The following is a 15,361-nucleotide window of genomic DNA, read 5'->3' as shown; positions in this document are numbered from 1 at the left end:
ACCCATCCACTGAATTAATGCAGTCTTTTGGGACTGTAAAAAGAGAAAACCAATATCAACAATTTCTAATGAATGATAATGTTTCTTCATACAAAATGGCTTTGGCATTTAAAATGAAATTGCTTTATGTTAGATCTTTAGTGAAGCAGGGTCATTTTTGACTCTGTGGACAAGGGATGCAAATGGAATGTGAAGACAACAGGAACTGGGGTGAATTAGGGTTTCGTGTGGTCTTCAGCGCATGAATTTTATTGCCACTTTATTTCAACTTTTTATTAATGTATTCACAAGAAAAACAAGAACTACAAAGGAGATTCTGTTGATTCTTGTTTGTGCTATCTGTTTGTGAAATAAAGCACATGTTACCACATGATACTGTGTTTGCTGCCATTGCTACCATTTTATTTTACTGGTCCTGCCCAAGTGTCTGGGCTGCGTTTGTCTGTGCACCTTTGTTCTGGCCTTCTGCCGATGGGTTTCACATGCTGGGCTTTCGCTCCTGGTCCAGACCCAGCAGCCTGCGGCTGACCACACACAGCCTACAAGCTGCTACGTCCGTCCATACGTCGATCCATCGTTCCAGGGCCTGAGGCGCTGGTTGTTTTTGAGTTATCACCTCCAGCTCTTTGCACATAACCAGGTAGATACTGGGCTAGGCCTGAGCTCTGGGTTCTTCACTAACAATGACAAAAAGGGACCTGGGAGGAAAGGCTCGTTTTAATTCAGCACAACACTTTACTCTTCATGGCAGAGAATGTTTGATACAGTAAAAGATTTATGTAACCAAAGGGCTGCACATCAATGTTTTATATACAGTGTAAGTGAACAACATTGCCACACTGCTGGTGTTTGATTTCAGAGGCTTTATAATAAATGTGATTTGATTTCTTTTGGTGATTAATATTTTTTTAATATAATTTTTATGTCATATATAGCTTTTACTTTTCAAATTTTGCTGAAAAATGGGAAATATGCACAGTGATTTATTGAAACCTACAAACATAATTGAAAATTCAGTATATAAGGCAAAAAGAGGTTGTACAACTAACAAGTTTGAAAGTTTTCTCTTCAACATAGCCTGACCTCTCTAAACCAAGCTCTGTTGTCATTTCGTTAAGTAGTCTTCATGACTAATAACTTAATTAGTTCCTGTGAAATTATACTTACATTTTGTCATTAAAAATGGCATTTTCACATTCCCTAATTTTGTAATTGCAGTTCTCAACACAAGATAAGATAAACCTTTATTAGTCCCACACGTGAGAAATTTTTGGTCATGGCAGGAAGTACACAAGAGAAAAAATTAAGAGAAAAAGAGAAAAAACAATAGAATAGAATGAGATAAACAGAATAACATATTATACAAAATAGAAAGAATACTATATACAATAGAATAAATACTATACAAATAGAATAAGATACTATGCTACATAGGGAAAATTGCACTTGGTGCCATTTCACAGCAGGGAGACGGGGTGAGAGTTACAATTTTGTATGCGATATGTGTATGTGTGTGTGTGTGTGTGTGTGTGTGTGTGTGTGTGTGTGTGTGTGTGTGTGTAGGCGTGTGTGTAGGCGTGATGTGCCCTGAACATTAGTATTAGCCATTAAGCTAACATTAATGTTAACCGGCTGTTATCGGAGATTGGCAACCGGGAAAAGACAGGGTGTATCCGAGGTTGTTGCGGATCTACTGTCTCACTCTCACTCATCCGGCCAGCATCCAGCCCTGGTAGGAGTTATTGAAGGCAAATGCTTTGTTTTTATTCAGAAACGTAATATTGTGGGAAACTGAGTTAGCTTAAAGCACATTAAAGACTAGCATGGTGCTGTAACCCAGTATTTGACATGCCAAAACAGTTGGTTTAGCTATAAAATTTGATGTGTAACTGCATAGTGTGAGGAATTTATTGACAGTGGGGGTCTGCCTGTCATAAAATGATGAGTAAGAGCTGCCTCAGCCAGATAAACAGGAAGTCACAGTTAAAAGCCTGGGGAGGACAGTCCCCCCAGACTGAACAATAGAATTAGTAAAACTACTGGAGAGGGGTGACACAGGGCAGCCCCCCCACTTACTCTGCATTGGTAATAAAGGTTGGATGAAAACTACTCCAGCATCATCTCACTCTTTTCTCCAGCTGGGATATCAAAAGGATAGGTGAGGTCAAGAAGAAGTAAACCTCAACAGCATTTGAGTCGGCACACTGTGGTGTTGCTTAACGTGAATGAGCTCACATAGCCTTTAGCTTTGGCAAAGCAAGCTTGAGTGAGCCCACTGTGAATTTTTTGCACTCGATAGCCTTCAAGTCACTGTTAATCCTCCATTCTAGGGAGTAGACGTTCTCTCAGGCTGGCAAGACAGACCGTGTCCTGTCGTCTTGCCAGTACCCCTGAGAAGAGCGAGCATCAGCTGCTACACTTTCTGCTGGATCGTTGAGTGTTTGGATAAGTACCCAGACACATTTAGAGCTCTATGTGCATACACTTCATTTTTGTTTGCTGGCCAGCTTCTCTAATTTTTCTTCAAGCACCATTTAGAGACATTCGCTTGCAATTTGTTTTGGACATTATAGTTTTGTTTTCTTGGAGTGAGACAGGACTCAATAACTGAAACGACATATGCACATATCCCAGGGTTAGGCACAAATGAGTTTAAACCACAACATCAGTGGAAGTGTTGTAACTGATACTAACATTTATTTCCATATTAGTTGTGATCATAAGTTAAAGGGGACATAAATTTAGACTTCATCATACTCGTTCAATGGGAAATTTGATTATTGTTGTTGTTGAGTTAACTTTCCTTTAGATTTCGAATGCATGATGGATGAGAGAAAATTGATGATGATGTTGTGAAGCTGTCAAGGATTAACATGCTCCAGTACATAAAACCATATGAGAGATTGGACACAGGTGATAAACTGCTGTCAAACCCCAAATAGTCCTCTGTTGTTATTCTATTTTGTATAGTATTTATTCTATTGTATAGTATATACAATAGAATAAATACTATACAAATAGAATAAACTGTTTTGTTACATAGGGAAAATTGCACTTGGTGCCATTTCACAGCAGGGAGACGGGGTGAGAGTTACAATTTTGTATGCTGTGTGTGTGTCTGCACATGTGTGGTCCTCTGCAGAGACCATGTTGTAGAGTCTGACAGCAGTTGGAAGGAAAGACCTGAGAAATCACTCCATCCCACATCGTGGCTGCCGCAGCCTGCCACGGAAGGAGCTGCTCATTGCTGTCAGAGTCTCCTGCATGGGGTGGGAGATGTGGTCTGTTAGGTCTAATTGTTGAATGTTGCCATTGTGTTTCTTAAATTTGTACAGTCTTAGTTCAAGCAGTATTATCAAAGCCATTCCTTTGATCCTGAGCACCTCTAACCACTCTGTGTTAGAGGTTACATATAAAAGTTCACATTAGGGATGCAACGATACCAATTTTTTCAAACCGATCCGATACGATACTTGGATCTGAGTACTTGCCGATACCGAGTACAAAAACCGATACTTCTACCACACACAAGTTAAACTTAACCAGTAGTAAAAAGCGACCCCAGACAACTCTTTAACACAAAGCGAAACGTTTACTGAGCGTAAGGGCAGAGACAAATACTGTACAACACATCCCTTTTTAAACTCAAATGATATTCCAATTCCTTAACCAAATGAAATACACTGTATAAATGAAATAATTCCCTTTCAAATTACATTAAACAACCCAACTTATGTTATCACCTTTTGGTAAGTGACTCACTAATATACACTCCAAAACACGTTATATAAATCCACTAAACATACAATATTCACACATGGGCCCCACACACACTCACATTCACACTTGTTGCAGGCCTGTTTGCTGCTCACGCCAGACGATGGAGAAAAATCCTCTTCTCCCCAGTAAGAGCACAAAAGTCTGACTTACAGTTCCGTTGCTCGGTAGGTGGCCGTTCACCAGTCCCACACTAAATCCACTCCCTGCGGACCCGATGCTGTCTCTGCTACAGCGCGTTAGCCAGTCACTGTCCAGCTCTCCGACAGTCCTGCCTCCGTGGCGCAACCAAGCAGTCCGGGCTAGCCTTTAGCCTCTGCGGTCATGGCTGGAAACACAGTTTTCCACGGTGGTGCGACCGTTGAAACATAAAGTCACTTCACCCACACTCTGTTGCGAAGCTCTCACACGGTTAGCTTTCTAGTCACACACTCTTTTGTGCTAGTTAACCTCAGTAAAACTAGCCGAGTCTCTCACTTTGGTTCAGCTAACCTCGTGCATCTCTCCATGCCGTTCTCTTCTGTGAACTGTGAACACCTTATGTGGCGTTCAAGTCCATGGGAATTATGAGTATCTTCTCTAAATTCCCATCCGGGCTACATTAGTATCGGTTCATGGTATCGGTTGACTTTTACGAGTACGAGTACGCACACATTTTACAGTATCGGCCCCGATACCCGATACCAGTATCGGGATCGGTGCATCCCTAGTTCACATATACATACAATGCCTTAGAACCATGTGGGCGTTGCTTTGCTGTGTGAACTGTCTCTCAATAAAAGGCAGCGAGAGGAGGCCGGATTTGGGGTCATTTTCGTGCTGGACACAGATGAGGCCTCCCTTGCGCAAGTAATCGATCGATCGCTGACTGTCTTGTTTTCATTCATGATGAATAAGTCTCTAGAACTAGCGGGGTTTGTGGGAACAGACCCAACATTTATTTGGTCCTTCCTAACACATCGCATCCACCGCGAGGAGAGGGAGAGGACGCCACCGCAACGTCTGGGATGATTGACGGAAAGCCCTGGTGCCTTGATGCTTGTCACCAGGCCGGAAAGTTTGCGTCTGAACTCCCCTCGAGATGGATGGCGATTGACGGGATACAGAGACTCTTCCCATGAACGGAAACAACACGAACAGTAAGTACAGAAGGCCTTAGAGAGCGGCTACGTGACCCTGCGTTGATCGCAGGTACGGGAGCGCGCTAGCCGCGTGAGAGAGACGCAGGCTTCTCCACCGTGTGGGGTGTGGAGACAACCTAGGTTCGGTGACTCCGCCGTGAGGAGTGTTTGGAATCTCCGCCATTTGGGGTGTTTGGAGAGTGTCCGACGGTTGAATTCTCCGCCATATGGGGCATTTGAGAGTTTTCAACAGAGAGCGCTGGCTGTGCGTGTAGACGCAAGCGATAGGCCTATGTGTGTTTGTGTGCGGGCCAGACGTGGTCTGCGTGGCTGATTGTTGTCTTGTGTGAGAATAATGTGTAAGGCTGCCTTAGAAGGGGATGTAAAATTTATGGAGAAATATTCACCGGGCAGCATGCAGTATGTAGGTTGTTGGTGTAAGAAATATGGATTTGAAGGGATATTAGTGGAAGTTCAGTGTAAAATGCTTGTAGAAAGAATAACTATAAGTGCAGCAGGTAAAACAGGGACAGCTAAGCAGAGGAAGGAATTGCAGTTAGCAGTCGCTAAGTTGTGGAACAACACTGTAGAAAAGCATTAGAAAGAGCAAGAATGTTAGCAGAAAGAAGAGCCAGAGAAGAGTGTGAGAGGCAGAGGTGGAGGAGAGACTAAAGGCTGAGTATGGAGAGGCATTAGGAGCAGCAATGAGTCCAAAACAGACTAGGCAGGAGAGGAGACAGAAAGGAAAGAAAGTGAACATAAACGTTGCAACTAGGGATGCACCGATCCCGATACTGGTATCGGGTATCGGGGCCGATACTGTAAAATGTGTGCGTACTCGTACTTGTAAAAGTCAACCGATACCATGAACCGATACTAATGTAGCCCGGATGGGAATTTAGAGAAGATACTCATAATTCCCATGGACTTGAACGCCACATAAGGTGTTCACAGTTCACAGAAGAGAACGGCATGGAGAGATGCACGAGGTTAGCTGAACCAAAGTGAGAGACTCGGCTAGTTTTACTGAGGTTAACTAGCACAAAAGAGTGTGTGACTAGAAAGCTAACCGTGTGAGAGCTTCGCAACAGAGTGTGGGTGAAGTGACTTTATGTTTCAATGGTCGCACCACCGTGGAAAACTGTGTTTCCAGCCATGACCGCAGAGGCTAAAGGCTAGCCCGGACTGCTTGGTTGCGCCACGGAGGCAGGACTGTCGGAGAGCTGGACAGTGACTGGCTAACGCGCTGTAGCAGAGACAGCATCGGGTCCGCAGGGAGTGGATTTAGTGTGGGACTGGTGAACGGCCACCTACCGAGCAACGGAACTGTAAGTCAGACTTTTGTGCTCTTACTGGGGAGAAGAGGATTTTTCTCCATCGTCCGGCGTGAGCAGCAAACAGGCCTGCAACAAGTGTGAATGTGAGTGTGTGTGTGGGGCCCATGTGTGAATATTGTATGTTTAGTGGATTTATATAACGTGTTTTGGAGTGTATATTAGTGAGTCACTTACCAAAAGGTGATAACATAAGTTGGGTTGTTTAATGTAATTTGAAAGGGAATTATTTCATTTATACAGTGTATTTCATTTGGTTAAGGAATTGGAATATCATTTGAGTTTAAAAAAGGGATGTGTTGTACAGTATTTGTCTCTGCCCTTACGTTCAGTAAACGTTTCGTTTGTGTTAAAGAGTTGTCTGGGGTCGTTTCTTACTACTGGTTAAGTTTAACTTGTGTGTGGTAGAAGTATCGGTTTTTGTACTCGGTATCGGCAAGTACTCAGATCCAAGTATCGGTATTGGATCGGTTTGAAAAAATTGGTATCGTTGCATCCCTAGTTGCAACCACATATCCATCCCTGACACAACAGAAAACCCCCCCCCCAAAAAACATATGGTGTTTAAGTCTGCCTTGAAAGAGGATGAAATACACTGCAAAGTTTTATTGGGCAGCACGTGGTGTGTGGATCGTTGACGAATGAAGTGAAATTGTGCTCTAAGCAGAAGTGAGTGTGAGTGTGTCTGACGTCACGGTGTGTGTGAAAAGGTATCCAGCTGGGGCAGACGTGATTCTGCAGGTCACCTGCCCAGTGGACAAAGAAATAACATAGTTGTGTGGTGAATGATAACACGAAGAGTGTTTATGTTTCTCAGCCTGAAACAGCTGTAATGCTACTTTCTGTTTATGAGAGAGAGAGAGAGAGAGATGTGTGTGTTGTTTTAAGCAGTGATGAGAATCTGATTGGATGAATGTTTGAGATTAAACTGGCTGTTGATTTGTCTTTTGTTACTAAGTTGAGCCTGCCAAATGGGTTGTTATGATTTATCCCCCTGGCATGAAGAACACGTGTCATGACTTAAACAAGGCCTTTCTTTCCTTTGCTTTCCTTTATTTTCTTTCCTTTCTTTTTTATTTTGTTACTTTCATGGTGCACTGAAAGTTTCGGTTGATGACTTCTGTTTGAGCAGATCTGCACGATTAGAACAGAAGCGTTATACGACTCGTCGTCGAGAAAACTGTTGCAAAGTGAGTTTCTCCAAAAATTAAAATGGGCTTGGGAGAAAGCCACTTATTTGGGACAATCAGAAAACAAGTCCCTGCCAAAAAGGATTCAGCGACGTAATCCAGTCTAAATTCTTTTTTTTCTTTTTTTTGAAATGACGTCATTGCTGGCAGTAGAAACTTATTGCGTCACGAGAGGTTCTACTGTCAGCAAATAAAAAATGAGTGGAAAAATTGACTGACTGACAAAAGCTGACAAGACTGACTGACTTAACACCATTGTGTGAAGTTAACCCCCACCTGACAAAGGTGTGGCTGTATCTCTGTGTGTGTCTCTATTGCAGGAGCAGAAGGAGACCACAGGAGGAAACTTGGGTCACATGACTACGTGAACTCTGAAAATTTAACCTTTTTAGTTTAAAATTTTCTGTGCCTGTGAATTTACTATGGGTGTGTTATTAACTACTTTGTGTTGCTCACAGAGATTACTGTGAGAAAGAGTGTATACAAATGCGCAGCGCTAACATTTACCTTTCTTTTTACAGCAGATGGTTAATCATGTGATTCGATCATGTGATTTATAGCAGGACACATCTTAATGATGTTTTTCTATCACAGGATTACTGAGATTTTGTGTGAAGAAAACTACGGTGGCCCTGAAGTGCAAACCACAAAAACAAATCACAAAACGCACAACAAATTGAAAAGCGCAACAACAAATTGAAAAGCGCAAAAACAAATTCACTAAACGCAAAAACAAATTGAAAAGCGCAAAAACAAATTCACTAAGCGCAAAAACAAATTGAAAAGCGCAAAAACAAATCACAAAACGCACAACAAATTGAAAAGCGCAACAACAAATTGAAAAGCGCAAAAACAAATTGAAAAGCACAAAAACAAATTCACTAAACGCAAAAACAAATTGAAAAACGCAAAACAAATTGAAAAGCGCAACAACAAATTCACTAAACGCAAAAACAAATTGAAAAGCGCAACAACAAATTCACTAAACGCAAAAACAAATTGAAAAGCGCAACAACAAATTCACTAAACGCAACAACAAATTGAAAAGCGCAAAAACAAAAGAAGAATCACAAAAACAAATTGAGAAGCACAAAATAAAATTAAGATGCACGAAAACAAAAGAAGAATCACAAAAACAAATTGAGAAGCACAATTACATTAAGAAAACCGGAAAGGGTAGGTACCAGTCGGCAACAGGAGACATCACTGATTGGATGTCCGCGCTGTTCGTCTTTGGAACCGGAAGTTACTCTGCCTGTTGCGCATTTCGTTTGAAAAACGGCGGAATGTTTTGTCTTAGCTATGGGAAAAAGCTGGTTGAGGAGTCACCAAACTTTTGCAGCGGCTGTGGCGAGAGGCTTTATCACGCATCTTGCATCGGAGACACTTCACTCCCATTGAGTAAGTTAATAAGCATAATAAAATGTTTGTTATTTATTGATTTATTAGCCTAGCGTTAGCTGTTTCCAGACCATAGCAGACCAGAGGGCTGTTCCACTAAGCGAGCTCAGAAAATCGAGGCTCATTTGAAAATGCACGCAGCTGTCAAAATGACTGCTCAAGACCTTTCTAGTAGTGAAGGTTTGAGGGCAGTTCTAGTGTTAACAAACCTCGCAGCTAGGGTGCCACGGACCAGACTTGTCCACAAGCATATTGCATAATGAATGAGCAGAAAGACTGCAGGTTAGCCTGGTTCCTGGAACCGAATTTGGGGCAATCGAGCCTGGATTTTCAGAGTGAGCCTGGCTTTTGGGATTAGCTTGCTTCGTGGAACAGTCCTCTGAGCATTTCCACAACTGAAACGATAATAAATTAGTTCATTTATTATGTTTGGTTAACTTTAGGAACTAACACTATTATGTGTCTATACATTAAAACTTAGTGGTGTAGAATTGTATTGGTCAATAGTATCAGTTACATTGTCATTCCTTGGTAGAAATTTTCTAGTGAGATTATTCAGTGTTGTCCTTATTTGCGTGTTGTGTGGACAATGGAATGTCACATGAATGAATGTCTTTAATGTGTGATATTGTAGTACATTTTTCCTTTGTTTCCCTTTAGCATCACAGACTACCTCAAACTGCCCGACTCCAACCTTCAGCACCTTCTTAGAATACAGAAAAAAGAAAAATGAAGAGAGGCAAAAGTTTTCTAAAGGGAGGAAGGGCTTAAAGAAAAAGAAAAAAAAAGAAAGGTTCAGGTAGTTTGGCTAGCTCTGTCTGAAAACAAGTTGAGGTTAATTTTCTAATGACATTCTTTTGTTATTCCTTAGGGAGTTGTGTAAAAATGTTCAGTGTAGTAAAGCTATCCAGAATAAGAACAATTGTTTATGAGTAATTGTACATTTAGGTTGTCAGGAAGATCCCTCTTTTGCAGTTAATAAATATTCAAGTTTGAATAGATCTGCTTAGAGTCATATTAGTATCTACTTGGCCCATTGTTCATGTCTTTTTCCTTACAGATAAATGTCGGCTTGATGACCATTAAAAGGGTGGTTTGAAGCCATACCGTGGAAAAACTATTTTCCTAACAACAGACCCTGACGCTACTGCCACAAGTCTGCTCAATCAAGCTGTTAAAAAATGAAGGACTTTAACAAAGATCTAAAAGATGGACCTTTCCTTCTGTATCCGGATGGCACTGAGGTCATTACTGTCCCTGGAACACAAAGACCATTTACACTTGAGGCTTATAAGGCTGAAGTTGGCAAGCCTTATCAAAGAATCACTGTTTTCATCTGCTTGAAGAGTGACTTTGAAGATGGTAAGCTGCTAATGTTTGTTTGGATTTTGACACACATTCACTTAGTTTCAACAAATGCTAATTTTGAAATTGTGAAATGATAACATTACGCATAAAGCACCCAAGTCAATAGCATACCTACATTAAAATGGTGAATGGCCTGTATTTGATATAGCACCTTCTAGGGTTCTACAACCCCCAAGACACTTCACAACAAAACCAGTCATTCACCCACACACATTCACACACTGCTGGTGATTAGCTACAATGTGGACACAACTGTCCTGGGACTCACTGATTGAAGCAAGGCTGCTGTACACAGATGCCACCTATCCCTCCCACTACCACCACCTGGCATGGAGGGTGAAGTGTCTTGCCCAAGGACACAACAAATGTGACAGACTGAGCAGGGCTCAAACCTTCAACCTTTTGATTACAGGGCGGGCTTTTAACTCCTCTGCCACCATTGCTCCCTAAATTAGCTTGTATATGTTATGTTTCTTCCTGGAAACATGAAATTCAGCCATTTTGGATCTACTGAGTCATGAGTTTTAAATGCTAACTTTATGCCTTTCGTATTAATCTATTATTGATGATCAAATAAAGTTTCATACATTAGTATGAATTTAGTTAGCTTAGCTTAATTTGTTTTCATGTTTTGTAGTTGGAGAAAACTCAGACTTGTCTGACTCTGACCCAGAGATTGTTATTAAAAGGCCCTCTGAGTTTGATCTTGCTGATACACTGGTAAGTACAATTTAAAATTTTTATAGAGTTTTCTTGTTGTTTAGCCACCACCATTTGCCTCAGTTCAGTAAAACAGTTAATAGTTATATGTGAAATACATTTTTTGTGTGTGTGTGTGTGTTTCGGCGTGCGTGTGTTTGTTTGTTTGTTTCAGCCATTGGAACTTCAACATGAAAGCAGTCCTTTACAGAAAGCGGCAGAATATGAGTAAGTGATATTTGAAGAACATGTAATCTTTTACTGTTTTTTGCCTACACTTTGTATTAATGAGATATACACTTTTGTCATTCATTCTGTATATGGTTTTTGGAACATGGACTACATAATACTTGTATTGCTTGTTTGTTAGTTAATCAAGATGCTTAAATATTTTCAAAGTGTCAATTAATATTTTCACAGTACACAACAAAAATGCTTTTCTTTGTTCTCTAAGGAAGGGTGCTGGGGATCTTGTGCTTGCTAATGAAGTACAACAGGTAAAAAACTATTTTATTAGTAAAACAGTGCAGCAGACAATCTCCACCGCCTTTACTTTGCAATTAGATAACGATTCACTGTTTGCTGAGCCCCCAGAAGAACCTGTGTTAGTAATTTAAACATTTGAATCCAATTAACCGCCATCTTGTTCTGTACAAGACATCATGCAATCATGAGAGAAGTATATATACCTTTAAAAAAAAAAGTTTCCCTTTTTTTTAGAGACACCAATTTGCAGGCACATGGAATTATTGCAAATTTGGCACTGGAACTTGACCACAAGAAGGTCAGCAGATTCAATATATCAAGGTCAGCTGTATGGGATGGAGCTGTTAGAGGATTTCGACGCAGCACATACTCTGACAACTACGACATGTTCATCAAGTTTAATGATGATGCTGGCAGCTTTGAAGAAGGTTTGGATACAGGTGGCCCGAGGCGTGAATTCCTCACACTTCTTATGGGCAGTCTGCGAAATCGCCCCATCTTTGATGGACCTCCAGAGAGCCGTTATCTTGTATATAATTCAAGAGGTAGATGTTTTCTCCGTAATTATTACAATGGAAATTTTAATAAAAATTGGCGTATTTTTTCATTAGCATATTTAATAGCAATTAACCATGATAATTATGTGCCCTGTATAACAGCTGCCAGGCAAGATGAGTACTTTTAGCAGGAAAGATGATCGCTGTATCCATTGTGCATGGGGACCAGCACCACATTTCCTCTCCAAGAACCTGGTCAACCACATCACAGGGAATCAGAGTTTCAGCGCCACTGTAGAAGATGTGCAAGATGAGGAGATCACAAAATTTTACATCAGGTAGAAAATTACCTAGGCTCAGGGAATGGGTTTACTTAGAAGACACTTGGGGCCAGTTTAAAAGATTTAATCGGGATAAAAGTTATCCGGGTTGGATCATATCTTGAAAGTAGATTCTGTAATCTGAAAGGATGGATTTCCAACTCCCAACAACACAAGTGAAATAACAAATTGATTATTTTTTAATCCAATGTTTGAATGAATCGTAAAAAGTAGTGAAAATTATATTTTTGTTTTTCTTACAGTAAACCTTTTTTTTTTTTTTTATAGGTTCTGAAAGCTGAATCAGAGGAGTCTTTGCATAATCTTATTTTGCAAAACAGCACAATCTTCAAACTGCTGGATGCCTCAGAAACGTCAAGCCTTTTGAGAAACAAGCATTTGTGGAGGAGTACCTCAGATGGTACATCCTTGAAAGAAACCAAAGTGTCATTCAACGGTAAACTCATTACTCCTTTTAAATTCAGGATGGCCAGTTGCTCATCACAGCAGCCACTGACATTTTCAGACCTTCAGATGTATATGAAAAAACTGATTCAGTAGCATCGGTGATCTGATGAACAACTAGTTAATTCCTGAGCCACTGTCACACGCTATTAACCTTTTGACACTAGAACTCTAATTTAGTATACATTTATTGTTCACAATGACCCATAATAATCATAGTCATGCAACATGATTAATTTTTCAGTTATTTATAAAAGAGGTGATCCCTTGTTTGACACACTTGTTTATTCCAGTGTGAAAGCACTATTTTTTTTTTTTAAATGCTAAAATCCCAATGAGCTCTTCTTTTTTTTGCTGTCACAGTTAATTTCTGAGCGCTATGAATTGTTTTTGTGTATGAGTGATTCTATGCATTTGAAATCTGTCCAAATTTATAATGAAAGATCTAGTAGGTAAAGACATTTAAACACAATTTAGAAGACTGCAATAGTTATAGCTATAAACCAATTATTAGTTATTTGTCTATCCTTTGCAGATTTAAAGATGGACTGGAAAGTCTGAATTTTTAAGTGCACTGCAACAAAATTCCAGTGTGCTGGCCCCACTCCTATGCTTCTCTGCCAAGGCCCTGACTGCTTCAGAACTGGAGAGCATGTTCAGACCAGATCTCAGCCCAGCAGGAAGCAACAAGCGGCATAAGGAGGTCCTAACACTTGGCTTTTGGGCAGATTATCTCCTTGATTGTGAAGGTTTGAATGACCATTTTTATTTGTTTATAGTTTTATGAAAGGAGAGGTGAGGAAATAAATTTTCTGTAATGTACTACAGTGTTTACTTTCTTCTTTCAGAGAAGGCAACAGCAGTGTGTCTGGAAGATTTGATGATGTTTGCCACAGGGCTGACGGCAGTTCCACCGGCAGGAATGACACCACCACCACGCATCCAGTTTTTAAGTGTTTCACCTTTTCCAGTTGCAAACACCTGTGCAAATACTCTGAAGCTACCCATCTGTGACTCATACAGCATCTTTAAGGCCAACATGGACTTTGGAATTCAAAATGCTCCAGGATTTGGATGTTCTTAAATCAGCAAGGTCATCAAGTTACAGTTACTGAGTTACCCTGTTAAGTAGTATGCCAACGGCAGCTGAACCTAACACATTTATGTGACAAGCAACTTCCATATTGTTAAACATTTAGTTGTTTTTTCTGAATATTGTGTATGTTGGAAAAGTGACAGAAATGCTGGACACTATTTGTAAATGGTTTTATTAAAGAAAATTTTAAATGTTTCCTTGTGGTTAAATGTTAATATTTAAATCCATGCCAGTTGCTGTATATTATGAACAATATTATATTCAATTTAGCAAGAGGAAAGGAAACACTACTAACATTAAAAATGAAGGAAAAACAGAAGGGCTGGAGCACTCAAGTCCAAAGGTTTTATTAGGTGCAAAAAAAGGAAAGAAACTAACGTTTCGACACCGTGTGTGTCTTCGTCAGAGTAACTCTCACAAATGTCATTACAAACTGAAGTTCAGTTGGTATCTAAAACCCAGCTATGTCCTTCAGGGCCAAATACAGTTCTGTGGCCGATTCCCAGTCTTGTGGCTGCTGCAGTGTGTTTTGTTGTACAGCCTGTTGTAAATATTCCCCAATGTTTGGATCACCACACAATCCAACCAGTAGCCCCTCCTCGGGAAACACATCCAGTTCCCTCTCCTCAACAGCAAATCCACAGTCTCTTGAACCATATCTGCAAAATGAAAATAGAACAGTGAAGGATTTTTGCTGACAATATGGAACTATATAAATCAACGCATGCGGTGACATGTTATAAACTGCTCTATCATACTTATGTGTAAAATTATGAATATATATTAACCAACTTAAGCAATAACAACACCTTGCATTTAGTTTGATGCAAAAGGTTAATTTTGTTAAGAACTCAAATACCTGTGAGGCAAGAGATAGAGTTTGTTTGAATCCCCCTGGACACGATGCAAGTCTGCTTGGCCGGATCCTGTGTTTGTTCCAGAGGTCTTTGCATTCATCCAGGTCTTTCTGTAGAACCCTGTGAAGCAGAATCTCAGCAAGCATTGGCGTTCGTGGCTTCCATTGAAGTTTCCAGAGTCTCTTAGGTCTCCAAAAAGTCCATCCAAAACTGAGACCTGGGTATATAATTAATATTTAAGAATCAATTTAGCTTTGTTCTTGGTCATTTTATAGGGTTTGTTACATTTTGGTCCCATTTAAAACATGCCACAAATGGATGTCAAACAAAGTAATACATATTAGTTTTCCATAAATATTGTAGCGACCCTGCAGTAATGTTCTTGTTAAAAATGCTGTATTCTTTTCACTCTGTTCTGTGTGTTGATTGTGAGGAGTGGAGAGTTTGGTCTGAGTTTTTCATTTTGTATTGGCGTCGTTAAATCTAGGCAAGCATGCTCATTTCGGCACAACAGCTGACAATGACCATTTTGAGTTCCTGCAATAAAGTGACGGCTGTTAACGTCTATCTCATCCAACTTTTCAACACGTCCAGCAGGACGCTACTCTATTTTCTTAAATGCATGTAAAAAACAACAATCTGATCAGCTTTCACTGTAGCTTACACCTACCAGACACAAATGTACCCACCTTCCTCTTCTGAAATAAGACCACCATGACTCGATGCGCTGATTCCCAGTAGATGATCCGT

At 40.3% G+C, this 15,361-nt stretch overlaps 1 pseudogene; it reads left to right on the top strand.

Annotated features, from left to right (window-relative positions):
* The first annotated feature begins 8,540 nt into the window (after positions 1–8,540).
* On the top strand, positions 8,541–13,949 carry LOC120443653 (annotated as a pseudogene).
* Positions 13,950–15,361: the final 1,412 nt, after the last annotated feature.

The sequence above is a fragment of the Oreochromis aureus genome, linkage group 14 (genome assembly GCF_013358895.1).
Source record: "Oreochromis aureus strain Israel breed Guangdong linkage group 14, ZZ_aureus, whole genome shotgun sequence".
Classification (NCBI taxonomy): Eukaryota; Metazoa; Chordata; class Actinopteri; order Cichliformes; family Cichlidae; genus Oreochromis; species Oreochromis aureus.
Note: the sequence above shows the minus strand (reverse complement) of the source record. Positions and strands in the feature narration are given on the sequence as shown.